Genomic DNA, 12,255 nt, shown 5'->3' on the forward strand with positions numbered 1-12,255 from the left:
TTTTATTAAATTTTTATAGTTTGAAACGACCTTTTAGAATTTAGGTTAAAAAACTGCACTTATGTGTCAGATATACTACTGTCAAACAGACACAAATTGACAAATTAAATTTCCAATTCACATTAGGTCAAATTTCATTTCCCGTTTTTTTTTAAGCCCACTGTATCAGTTGAATTTAATACCCAACCAACGCGAGGTAAATCTTCCTATCCCACCTCCACCCGGCGGCACGGCAATTTTGCCGGAGTACATACACTATTACGGATAATACTATCAAGTAATAGTGCAGTCCTTATCAACAATTACCGGCGTCTCGCCTCCGCATTTTGACTTTTTTGTGTTTTATGTTCTGTGTCAATGTTAAGGAATTTCCTCACGATGTGACATGAGTATAATAATTAGGGATGGCAACGATATATCGATATATTTAATATATCGATATTTATATAAATATATCGATATATAAATATCGATATATAAACTTCGATATATCGAATCATATATCGATAGTTTTAAATATATCGAAAAACTAAACCGCTGCTGCAGACTACAGTTTGGCGGCTTTTTGTTTCTGTTTCTGCTTTAAACATATTAGTGACATCTATCGTCAAGGAGATAACTTATTTGCCGACATTTGTGACATCCGGTAGGTACCAGAATTGTCGGCTGAATCTGAGGGTATTCACTTGAACAAAATTAGGTTCTTCCCCGGAAACTTCTTTCGGGGAATACCCGTACCAAGTTTATAAATACTGGTCACCGAATATTTTTCCCACAGTCTTCGCAGAGCTACAACCGTATTCACTGTGAAAATCGAAAGGTGTAATTAAAGTGAAAAATCTACTAAAATTGTGGTTGCGATAAGTTATTTTGTTAATTGTTAGTTAAAGTGACTGTTGATGAAAGTATGGCTCCTCCGAGAAAGTAACATTTGGAAACATTTTCAAAAAGTTACTCCGAATACTGCTAAATGCAACATGTGCTCAAAAATTTTGAAAACTTCGGGTAACACAACAAATTTGAAAACGCATTTAAAGCAAAAACATTACTCTATTTTGCAACACTTAAGTGATGAGAAAAAAGAGACTGAAAAGCCAGATGCGCCAAGGAAAAAGAAACTTCCTTTGCAACCCAAAAGTCGAATGGATGTTGAAACTGTTGGAAGTAGTTCACTACATTCAAGAAGACTTGAATTTTGAAAAAAATAACTATATCGTTTTTATATGATAATAATATATCGATATATCCATATATCGATATATTTGTTTCGATATATATCTTGTATCGATATAATGCATTCGATATATCATATGATTAATATATCGATATATTTACATTTTTTTGCCATCCCTAATAATAATATACCTTTTTGAATTTCAACCACCAATGTGTTCTCTAAGTCCAAAATTTTTAAATTTTTAAAAAGAGATTGGGGTACTATTCCTGTTGCTGAAATTATAAATGGTAAAATCGAAATTTTTTCTAAACACCAAAGATTCCTCATAGCAACGGAGAGTTCTAAATATTTATTAATTTTTGTATTATATGTCTGTGTTATATTGTGTGAATTTGGAACAGGTATATCTAAAAGATATGCTTGGTTTTGTTGTTTATTTAAAATAATAATGTCTGGTCTGTTATGCTGAATGTGAATGTCAGTTAAAACTGTCCGATCAAAATATAATTTGTAATTGTCATAAATATTTATATATACGTATAGCTGTGAAGAGAACTAGGATCAAGTTGACAATAATATTTCTATATCGTGATTTCTTTATTTTACTGAACATACGCCTAATGCATCTGTAAGTTTGGTTGCCTATCTCAAATGAATTGACTTGTCCACTTTAGAACTGAACTATGTACTTTGTATGTTCAGCCGTTCAGCGAAATAAAAAACTCAGTGTATACAGGTTATTCACGAGGAATGAGGAGCTAGACGGAATTGAAAATGCAACCCACAATACATTTGAAAAACAAACCTGGACTGGATACAGCTTTGCTTTATAAATGTAATGTGGGTTGCATTTTCAATTCCATCGGGCTCTTTAGTCTTTAAGTATTGCTCGTGTATTTGTCGAATCTTTGTAGAATCAACGAGCATGTCCCCATTATATCACGAAAATTATTATTGCAATTTCGTGGAAATTATTATTACACATCAGAAATTCAGTCAAGTCATTTCGATCTTTAATGGCACTAGTTTTACAGTTCCATAAAAAAAAACGAAACACATGGAAACTGTTGACCAATTTTATTGAAATTCTGACGAAATTCCTGCATTACTACGAAAACTAAGCAATGAAAATATGGTCACACTGTCACAGTACCTAATCTTATTTTGGTTTTTAACTCTCTGTTAAAAATTATATCAATACCGCCACTTCGTCACGTACAAATTCTCGCCAAATGAGTGATTTTAGGCGAGGAAGAATTATTGATATGATGTAATCAAAATATCGTAGGATAAGGGTTTCAATTTTTAGTGTCCAATGTTAATCTTATCTCTGACTCGATGACATCGTGCTCCCAGACGGGAATGGTGCAATCAGAATAATGACTAGGTGCAAGATTGTCCTCGGGTGGTGTTTACTGATGAATCCCATTTTTGTTTGTGGGCCCATGATGGCTGAAGAAAGGTGAGGTGGAGAACAAAGGAATTTCCAGTTTGCTCTTGTACGCCACAGTGCCCCTACATAGGGAATTTTAGTTTGGAGAACTACTATATGATGTTATGGCCTTAGGTTCTCTTTGGTTTTTATTTCTGGCAATTTGAATATTGCTCGCTACATTGCTGAGGTGTTATACGGCCTGCTGCAATGCCCTATCTTCCAACAGGACAACTCGCCCTCGTTCGGTAAGGGTCACCACAACATTCCTACAACACGTTAATTAACGTAGTAGCGCTGATGTGACCTTCTCGTTCCGCAGATTTATTGTCAGTTGAACATATGTGGGACGTGATTGGGGTTCGGTTGAATAACGGCCTCAAGGAACTTGGAGCAATTTCGCCGATGAATTAGAGTAACTTGGAATGAGATACCCCCGTAGAGGGATGCCCCAGACTGACATAGACCATCCCATTGAGAGCATGCCTCATCGAATAAATGACTCATTATTAAAATTAAAAGCTTTATTTTTTAATAAAACTTCCAACATTTATTTATCGCAAAACAATACACCTTTTGGGAAAATTTCAATAAAATTGGTGAACAGCTTCTCAATGTTCCGTTTTTTGTTTATGAAATCCAGTAGGTATATTTTAGTAACATTTCTCTAATTATTTTTTCTTCGAAAAAAATCAGGTATAGTTGACTCAAGTTGCAAAAAACCACTTGTCATTTGCAACAGCATTTTTTCAATGTTTTTGAATCAAATAAAGGCACAAAGAAACCAGAAAATCATAATTTGGATTGAATGTTTTCCATATAAGTACAGTTTTAAAGTAATTTCAAATGGCTAATGCCATAAAAATGCTGTCTAACCATTAACCAACTTAATTTACGATGTTGTTATCTTCTAAAAAATAAAGTCAGTTATTTTACTGTCAACTTCAAAAAACTTGTGTAGCCTAACCTTTATTGTCAATATGACTGACATTCAAAATGTTTGTGACAGAAATTCTGTCACGCATAATAAAAATCAAAATGTCATCAGTAACGTTTTTGACATACATGTTAAAAATTCCAGTGTGGGGTTAGAAATATATAAAACCTGTTTTACAGCTAATCAGTGCGATTCTGTTTCCAAATAGTTATAATATCGATCGTTACATTGAAAATTGGTTGTTTTAAATATTTTTTTAAAAATTAGAAAATCACTTCCGAATCAAAATTTAAAAAAATCAAGTTAATTTAGCAAATATATACTTGTAGAGATCATCAACTTGCTTTAAGAAATCAGCAAGCTCTTTAAAAATCATTTTAAAAAATCGATCGTTAAAATAACGATCGCTAAATCATAACAATGTGTAAATGGAATCGCACAGAATATCAGTTGAATGACAACGACTGACGAAATTCCGTGACCGTGACTGTACATATTAATTTCTGAGAAAAATCGTCCAAGAGATCAATTGTGTTTTTAAAAAGTGCATATTCTTTACTTTACTTTTCATCTCTTAATTATGACGTCATCAATATTTTTTTTTAAATGACAACTTTCACTTTTTTCTTCTCTTTCTAGGCCTTCGTACTAGCTAAGTAGCTAAACGTGAATGAAAAAAATTGATACACATACAGGATGTCTCAAAATTCGCGAATTTCAAATTCAGAGCGTTGTAGGGGATCACTTCAGTAGTCCAAATTTGGAAATTAAAAAAAAATCGGGACTCCCCCCACAAAGATACATTGGTCTGGTATTTTTCGAGCTCCACAGGGTCCTTCCCTACCACAAATTCGGAATTCACGAATTTGGAGCCACTGTATAACAATTTTTTTGAGAAAATGACAAATTTTACTTCAAAAATTTAATTTAATTTTTATTGTAAAACTTTTAATTGACCTCAAACAAAAACAAACAAACATCTAAGATTAACAATAAATTTAACGCAAATGTTGAAATTACGTGCCGCCAACCATTTAGCACTCACCTACACTTTCTACACTGCGCTCAATAATGTCAGGGCTTATTTGTTCTGTTTCAGCGCGAAATCTCTGCCGCAAATCTTCTAAATTGTTTGGTCTATTAAAATAAACCTTCGATTTTACCTAAACCCATAAAACAATTATCTTAAAAATTAAATTAAATTCTTGAAATAAAAATTGTCATTTTCTCAAAAAAATTGTAATGTATGGTACTGCTCGTCAAATGTTAGATGGCCGCTGAGATTCGGATGCGCAATGGTAACGGTAGGAGTGGGGACGTCACTTGTTCGAGCGTCGCAGCAGTGGAAACACTGGTACACTCCAAACCATGGCTTTTAAAAGCACAGTGAAGCGGAGTTAGAACAAGTCGATTTCTGTATCTGAGTGTACTCTTCGGAATTATACCCCACTTTACCGCTTCACCTTGTCGCATCTCGGTTCCACATGTTGCATCGCACTCCCTCTTCTGCGCATCCTTAGCGGCCATCTAAGATTTGGCGAGCAGTACCAATTTTTTTCACTCATCGTTTAGGTAGGATTAAGGGTTATCTATCAGAAAGAGAAGAAAAAAGTGGGGGTTGTCATTTAAAAAAATATTGATGACGTCATAATATGCGATCAACAATTATGTATTTAGATCAAAGAAGCCTTTGGAATTTGCAATGTGTATCCGAATCTGGGTATACAGGGTGATTTACGAGGAATAATGAGCCCGACGGAATAGAAAATACAACCCACAATACATTGCAACAAAAAGCCGGACATCGAAGCGGTAAATGTCCGGGTTTTTCTCCTGATGAATTGCGGGTTGCATTTTCTATTCCGTCGGGCTCATTATTCCTCGTAAATCACCCTGTATTCTTTGGTCCGAATCTAGACATTCAGATGTTCTGGATGCATGAAAGTATTTTTGGTTGCATATATTTGTTTCAATTTAAATTTGGAAAATTTTGGCGAAACGCGACCAAACAGGCAACAGCACTGTATCTCAATTTTCCGTTATTGAAAACACCATTACGATTCAATGATGAATCTTTTATGTTCTCAAGTAAAAACCATTTTTGAGTTAAAATTTGATTCATAGTGACAGTTGTTTGACGTTTATTAGCTGAGTTAGCAAAGATACGAAAAATTTGACACTGTCAAAGTCATAGCGACCCCTTACCTAGGTAACTGTTGATCGCACGGTATAAACAACATACTCTCGTGTCAAAAATGGATTACTCCCTAGGATTTAGGGATATTCGTTACTAGGTTGCCATAAATTTGGTTAGGTTGGAGGCTATGTGGTTTCTGGTGACAAACAAAAGATATCCCAAAAATGTAAGACAGCAAATTAATTGTAACAGTTGCAAATGACTAATTTCTCGCTAAGTGATAGATGATTTTTCGTTTCACAATCAATTTTGGTTACTGGCGGCATATTTATTTGGATTTAATCTCTCAATTCAAAGTAACCAACCTTAGGCATTCAAAATAACTTTTGAAAATTCTAGTTACACACAACATGAAAAACGTTATTTCCCTAAAAGTTCGAATTCTAGGGAGTAATCCATTTTTGACACGAGAGTAAAGTAAAGTCAGAATGTACCGAGTGACTATAAATGATTGAAAATTATTTTGTTATGTTGGTAACACATTTGAAATCTTTAGTTGGCAACATCGTTGGCTGACACACGTAATTTTTAAAATTGAAACATGTGTCAAAAAAATCTAAATCGACAATGTACTTCGTGACTTAACCTAACCTAAATAGAAATGTTTGACAGATGATGCACGAGAAGACTTGCACTACCAACTGCATCAATGTTGCCAATCCACTATTTTCCTTCAATCATTTATAGTCACTGGGTATTAGGTATTTCAAGGTCAAATAATTATATTTTTTGGCTATGTGGTTATGTCTTAAAATAGTAAGATGCAAGGAACCAGCATAATGCGAATTTACCAATCCTCCATGCACAATCCAACGTGAATGGTGTATATGAATACTTAGGATAGTGAGTCGATTGTTTACAAAATTTCCAATAGATTTCATGATCACTTAGCATATTAGAAAAATGGTTCATGTTTAAAATTATATGTAATTATTTATTATACAGTGTGGAAACCACTTATGGAATAAATTCAGTAATTTCAAAAATAATGACATTTGTCAAAAACGCTGAAACAGGTCGATTTTTATTTCTCATGGTGCTTATTTTAAGTTGCTTCACTTGTTTATGACGTCATCCATTTTTGAGCTATGACGTCATCACCATTTTTTTTAAATGACAATACTGACTTTTTTCTTTTTCTAATAGACCTTACTACTAACTAAACGATTAATGAAAAAAATTGGTACCTTAGATAACAATTTTTTTGAGAAAATGACAAATTTTACTTCAAAAATTTCAATTAATTTTTAATGTAAAAATTTTAATTGACCTTAAACAGAAAGAAACAAACATCTAAGGTTAACAATAAAATGTAACGCAAATGTTGAAATTACCCCCCGCCAACTTTTCGCACTGTACACCGCGCTCAATTTGTTCCATTTCAGCGCGAATTCTCTGTCATAAATCTTCTAAATTGTTTGGTCTATTAAAGTAAACCCTCGATTTTAAATAACCACATAGAAAAAAAAATAAGTACATTAAAAATTAAATTAAATTTTTGAAATAAAATTTGTTATTTTCTTAAAAAAAATTGTTATGTAAGATACCAATTTTTTTCATTCATTGTTTAGGTAGTAAGAAGGACTATCAGAAAGAGAAGAAAAAAGTGGGGGTTGTCATTTAAAAAAATTGGTGATGACGTCATAGCTCAAAAATGGATGACGTCATAAACAAGTGAAGTAACTTAAAATAAGCATTATTAAAAACAAAAATTGACCTGTTTCAGCGTTTTCGGCAAATGTCATTAGTTTTGAAATTACTGAATTTATTCCATAAGTAATTTCCACACTGTATGTCTGACGTATGACGAGCAATGTCTAACCGATAAATAGCAAAGTTTCAGTTTTCCACAGAGTTATCAGGATTCAGGACCTATCAGATTCAGAACTGATATGTGTTACTGACACATTTAAAACATGGATACTTGATTAGGTACTTGGCTACTTCAAGTTAAGATCATTTAAATTTAGGTATAATTAAAGTAGGCTATGGCCCAAGAAGACTCATTCTAATCTTTTCAGATTTTGTATTGAATTTTGAAGCGTCACTTTGACAATTTAAATCAAGTTCTCAACAGTGTCGCCAATCTAATTTAAAAGTCATAGCCTACTTTAATTATAAATTTAAATGATCTCACGGTATTTAATTTGTTCGAGACGAAGTACGTTGCACAAGTGCGATCTATGTAAAGAACTACTGTGGTGCAAATGACTGACCTGTTACTATGACAACTCATGTAAAAGGTAATGCCAAATGTGTGCGATTTGCACCACCATAGTTGAACAACATGAACAAGCAAGCCTTATAAAATGATTGAGACTAGTATCGCCGATAGTATCGCTCCTGGCGATAGTGGAAATAAATCAAGTTTACTAGTTTGGCTAACATGGCGAGGCTGCCGCACATCCAAAATTTGTGTGGGTTTTCAACGCCAGCTGCGATGGGACAATAATTTATAATGATCCTGTATATTAGGTCTGGTTTATTCACCTTCAAGTAAATTTATCTGGCCAGTAGTTGCTATGATTTAGAATCTGCTATTGGTAGATCCATGGTAATTACCGTTCAAATAAAGTTACTTGAAGGTGAATAAACCGGGCCTAATAAATCTGTACATTTTAATAGTGCTAATTATGTTTTTTGATCATGCGTGTGTATGTATCATAGGTAGTCGTACCATTTGGCACGAAATTCAGTATCTGAATTTATAGCTCCTCTAATTCATAAATCAACGATGAATATCTTTTGGTAATATGAGAAAAGGCGTGTAATAACTGTATTATTAATAGCTAAATTTTACATCTACATTAACAGATATTTACCATAAGGTGGTTTATTTATTTACGTTCGGTTAAATCTATTTAAAAAATAAGTTTCAGTTTTAAAGAGGAAATGCCGGTCTGCTTCATAAGTAAATGATTTTATAAGTAAATATCTATTCATAATTATGTATTATACTTCATTAACCAAGAAAAGCGATTAAAATATATAGGTACTCGTCCATATGAAAACCTCGATTGTGAACTAAAAATCAATTGTCGATTTATATAAGAATGCATGACGTAAATTTTAATTGTGAACATTATGATATGATGTTTTAGTATGCAAGTAGGAGTCAACAATTGAATACACAATTTTTATGACTGATGTTTAATTTTCGAAATCATCAGCAAATCTTACGAGTAGGTGCACCACTTTATCCAACAGTTATTTATTTTTATTTTGAAATGTTTAACTAACGTTTGCAGATACAATTTCTTATAATGAAACAGTAAACTTAAAAATTCATCGTTTAAAAACTACACAATTACAAATATTATTAATAGATATGTCAATTACAGCATTGTTATCTATACATATTAATATGTAATTGGTAACAAAAATGTTAGGTACACTACGATAATTTAATCAGAACTTATCTACTTATCTGCGAGTTATTATTTACGACCTATTAATTTTTTTTCTCTTTTTATTTATATTAAATTTGGTGGGGTCATACGTAGTTATAGAAAAAATTAATAAATAAAAACATTCATTATATTTGTACACTTATATTATTAAATATTTTGGTCTTAAGCGCAATACATAAGAGGCTGTTATGTTAAAATATAATGATACTTAATAATATTTTAAAATTAAGTACTCAATTTATTCTTTGGTGGAAATTTTAACAAAAAAAAGATATATACCGTAAGAATTATAATAAGTGAATACCAACTTTATCACATGGAAAGGTATTTAACAAGTTTCGATATTTTTAAAGTATACTTAGATTTAAAAAATTAGTTTCTAGTTTTTAAGGCTTTAAAATAGCTGTGTAGTCTTTTAAAAAATTAAATGGCACTGACGGACAGAAATACTCCAACGATGGAAACCATTGCAACTTGCATGTAGCTTTGAAGTGAGGTTGCCCCATTTTTCTGCTCTGTATTCGTGTTCTTCGTAACATTGAAGACAGTTTCGCTTGCGTTGAGTGGGTTGTGCACAAGCGGTGGCGGAGTAGAAGATGGTTTGGATGCCCTGGTGGGTTCCACGTTCGTCGTAGGAGTAATTTCCTTGGTGCTGCTCGATGTGTTTTCGGTGGATGTCTCAACGTCTTCACCGAACACAAAAAAAGACACTTGCAAAAAAACAAAAGCGTACACTAACCACCTCGCCATTTTAACAGTTATAACAATGAAAGTTTTTACACCGGTAAAATAGCGCCAACGAACTTCGAAAGTGCCACCTGGTCCGCTGTTGCTGTTTGAATGCGAAAGCGACACACGACTGGTATTCGTACGCTTCAACAAAACAATGACTTGAATATAAGAACTGAACTGTGGGTTGCTGCTGTTGTTGGGTGAGTCACGTTGTTCGCGACGCAACTGGCCGGGTATTATTCGTCCCTATTGCTTCTTCTGGTGCCGGCAGGTAACTAACCGGATCGAAATCTGGTGGTTCACGATAGCAAACCACTTTGCCCAACGGAAACTCTCATGACAAACGCACTTTTACACCACTCAGGGTAAATTCCGGGATGATTCCTTAAACCGATAATGAATGTCAAATCGCTAGAGGCCAACTTGAAGAACTAGTTCCTAGTTTTCTTGTTTCACAATTCACACTTACATTCGTCTCCGAACGAGCAAGCAGGAAGTTACACCGGCAAGTGAATATTTGTTATATGGCACTAACCGAACCCTTTACTGACTGTTACTCTAATTTTGATATTTTGTTCATTTCACCGATATCTTCTTTTGTAAGATCGTAAACATATTTTAAATTACTGTACGAAAAACATGTTACACGTGTAAACTGTTCCTTTTTTACACTTTACAGTGTGTTACATTTAATTAAGATGAAGACAGCACGATATTGTCGTTATTTTTAGAAATAGAGGTCTGAAATTGCGCATCTTTTGAGGTATTTTCTCGACTCATAAACCTAGCCAACTATGACCTCATGAATAGGACCAATTCTGTGTGTATTGCTTCGCTTTGAATGTATCGAAAGAAGTTGTTAGGAAAAGTTATTCTGAATCTAATTTTCGCCCCATGTACCGAGTTTTAACTCAAAATTTTGATCTTTTTTGTAATGGTACCCAAAGTCTGACTTTTTATTTTCAATTTTGAATAGACCACCTTGGAAACGAAAGAACTTGTCAAACGAAATGAAAAAAATATATTAATTACTTTTTATTTAAGAAAATTGGATTCTGAACAACTTTTTCTAATAATTACTACTGATATCAATTTTAAATGAACTACAAATATGTACACTCAAATCAAGTTATATGTATTTTTAATAATCAAACTGTGGAAAATACCGAGATCTCTATTTTAAAATGAATTGTAACAGATCTTTAAACATCTAGATTTTTAATCTAATATTGCAAATGATTCATCTAATAAAAAAATTTGTTAAATAGAATGTTTTATGTTAGATGTTCTGTCACAGGAAACGGTTTATATGAACCAGCAAGGGGATTGAGTGACTTGATTTTAATATCCTCAACGTACCTAATATACTGCTAAATAAATTAATAGTGGGACATTCACAGCAGGCGGATTCTCCTACTCATTTGGCTCAATTATGCCATCCGATGGTATCATATTTCTGCATTAGCAAAGATTGAATAAAATTTGTCTAGAATTTTATTATCAAGAAAGAAAATATTTTTTATTAAATTTTAATTGTATATCTTACAATGACTGCGATAAAGACTTGTAATAAAATTTGTTTTTTTTTTTACTGTACAAAATATCTTATACAGTAAGCGGCAAAAGTATGGAATAAATTCCTTAAAAATTAAACAAAATTTTTTTCAAAAAAATCTTTGGGCAGGTCAATTTTAGTTTATAAAAGTACATGTTTTAGTACCAAAGAAAATTCCAATCAGTCATTTGTTTTCGAGTGATGACATCATCGATAGTTTTTTTAAATGGAAACCACATATTTTTTTTCTTGATTCTGATAGCCCCTTTAATTGTCTAAATGACTGTATAAAACTTTTGTTGTCTGACATAAGGAAATTTTTGAGAAAAAAAAAATAAAGTTGGAAAAAATAAATTTTATAACGAACAAAACAAGTCAAAAAATCAAGTAATCAAACAGTCAAATGTTACTGTCAATTTTATTCGTATGTGTTATTTGTTTTACAAAACGTTTTCGAAAATGACTCATTTAACAGAACCACAACGTATAGAAATTTTAATTTTGATTAGGTGCGGGAATAAAACAGGGGAAATTTCTTCATAAACTTGCTTATTGTCAACAAGCTGGGGGATGGCAATTCGAACATTTAATTCCATAATTTTAAGTACTTAATTACACAGTTTTTGGCTTGTTTTTGATCGTTATAAAATTTATTTTTTCACCTCAAATGAAGGAATAAATGATTAAAATTGTATCATGAACAATGAACTGTTTTTTGTCTGGTAGTTAATTTTTTAATAGGTACGTTCTTTTGTCCCGTATGTAGCAAAGTTAATGATTAGTGACAGTTTAGACGTTGATTTCCTTTACTTGTG

The 12,255-nt window shown here is 32.6% G+C and overlaps 1 protein-coding gene across 1 annotated transcript in view; it reads right to left on the bottom strand.

The window, feature by feature from the left end:
* LOC138123637 (coiled-coil domain-containing protein 13) overlaps nucleotides 1-12,255 on the bottom strand; it is a 60,609-nt gene that overhangs the window by 32,911 nt on the left and 15,443 nt on the right. The window lies entirely within an intron of this gene.

This window comes from Tenebrio molitor, chromosome 2 (genome assembly GCF_963966145.1).
Source record: "Tenebrio molitor chromosome 2, icTenMoli1.1, whole genome shotgun sequence".
In the NCBI taxonomy this organism is placed as follows: Eukaryota; Metazoa; Arthropoda; class Insecta; order Coleoptera; family Tenebrionidae; genus Tenebrio; species Tenebrio molitor.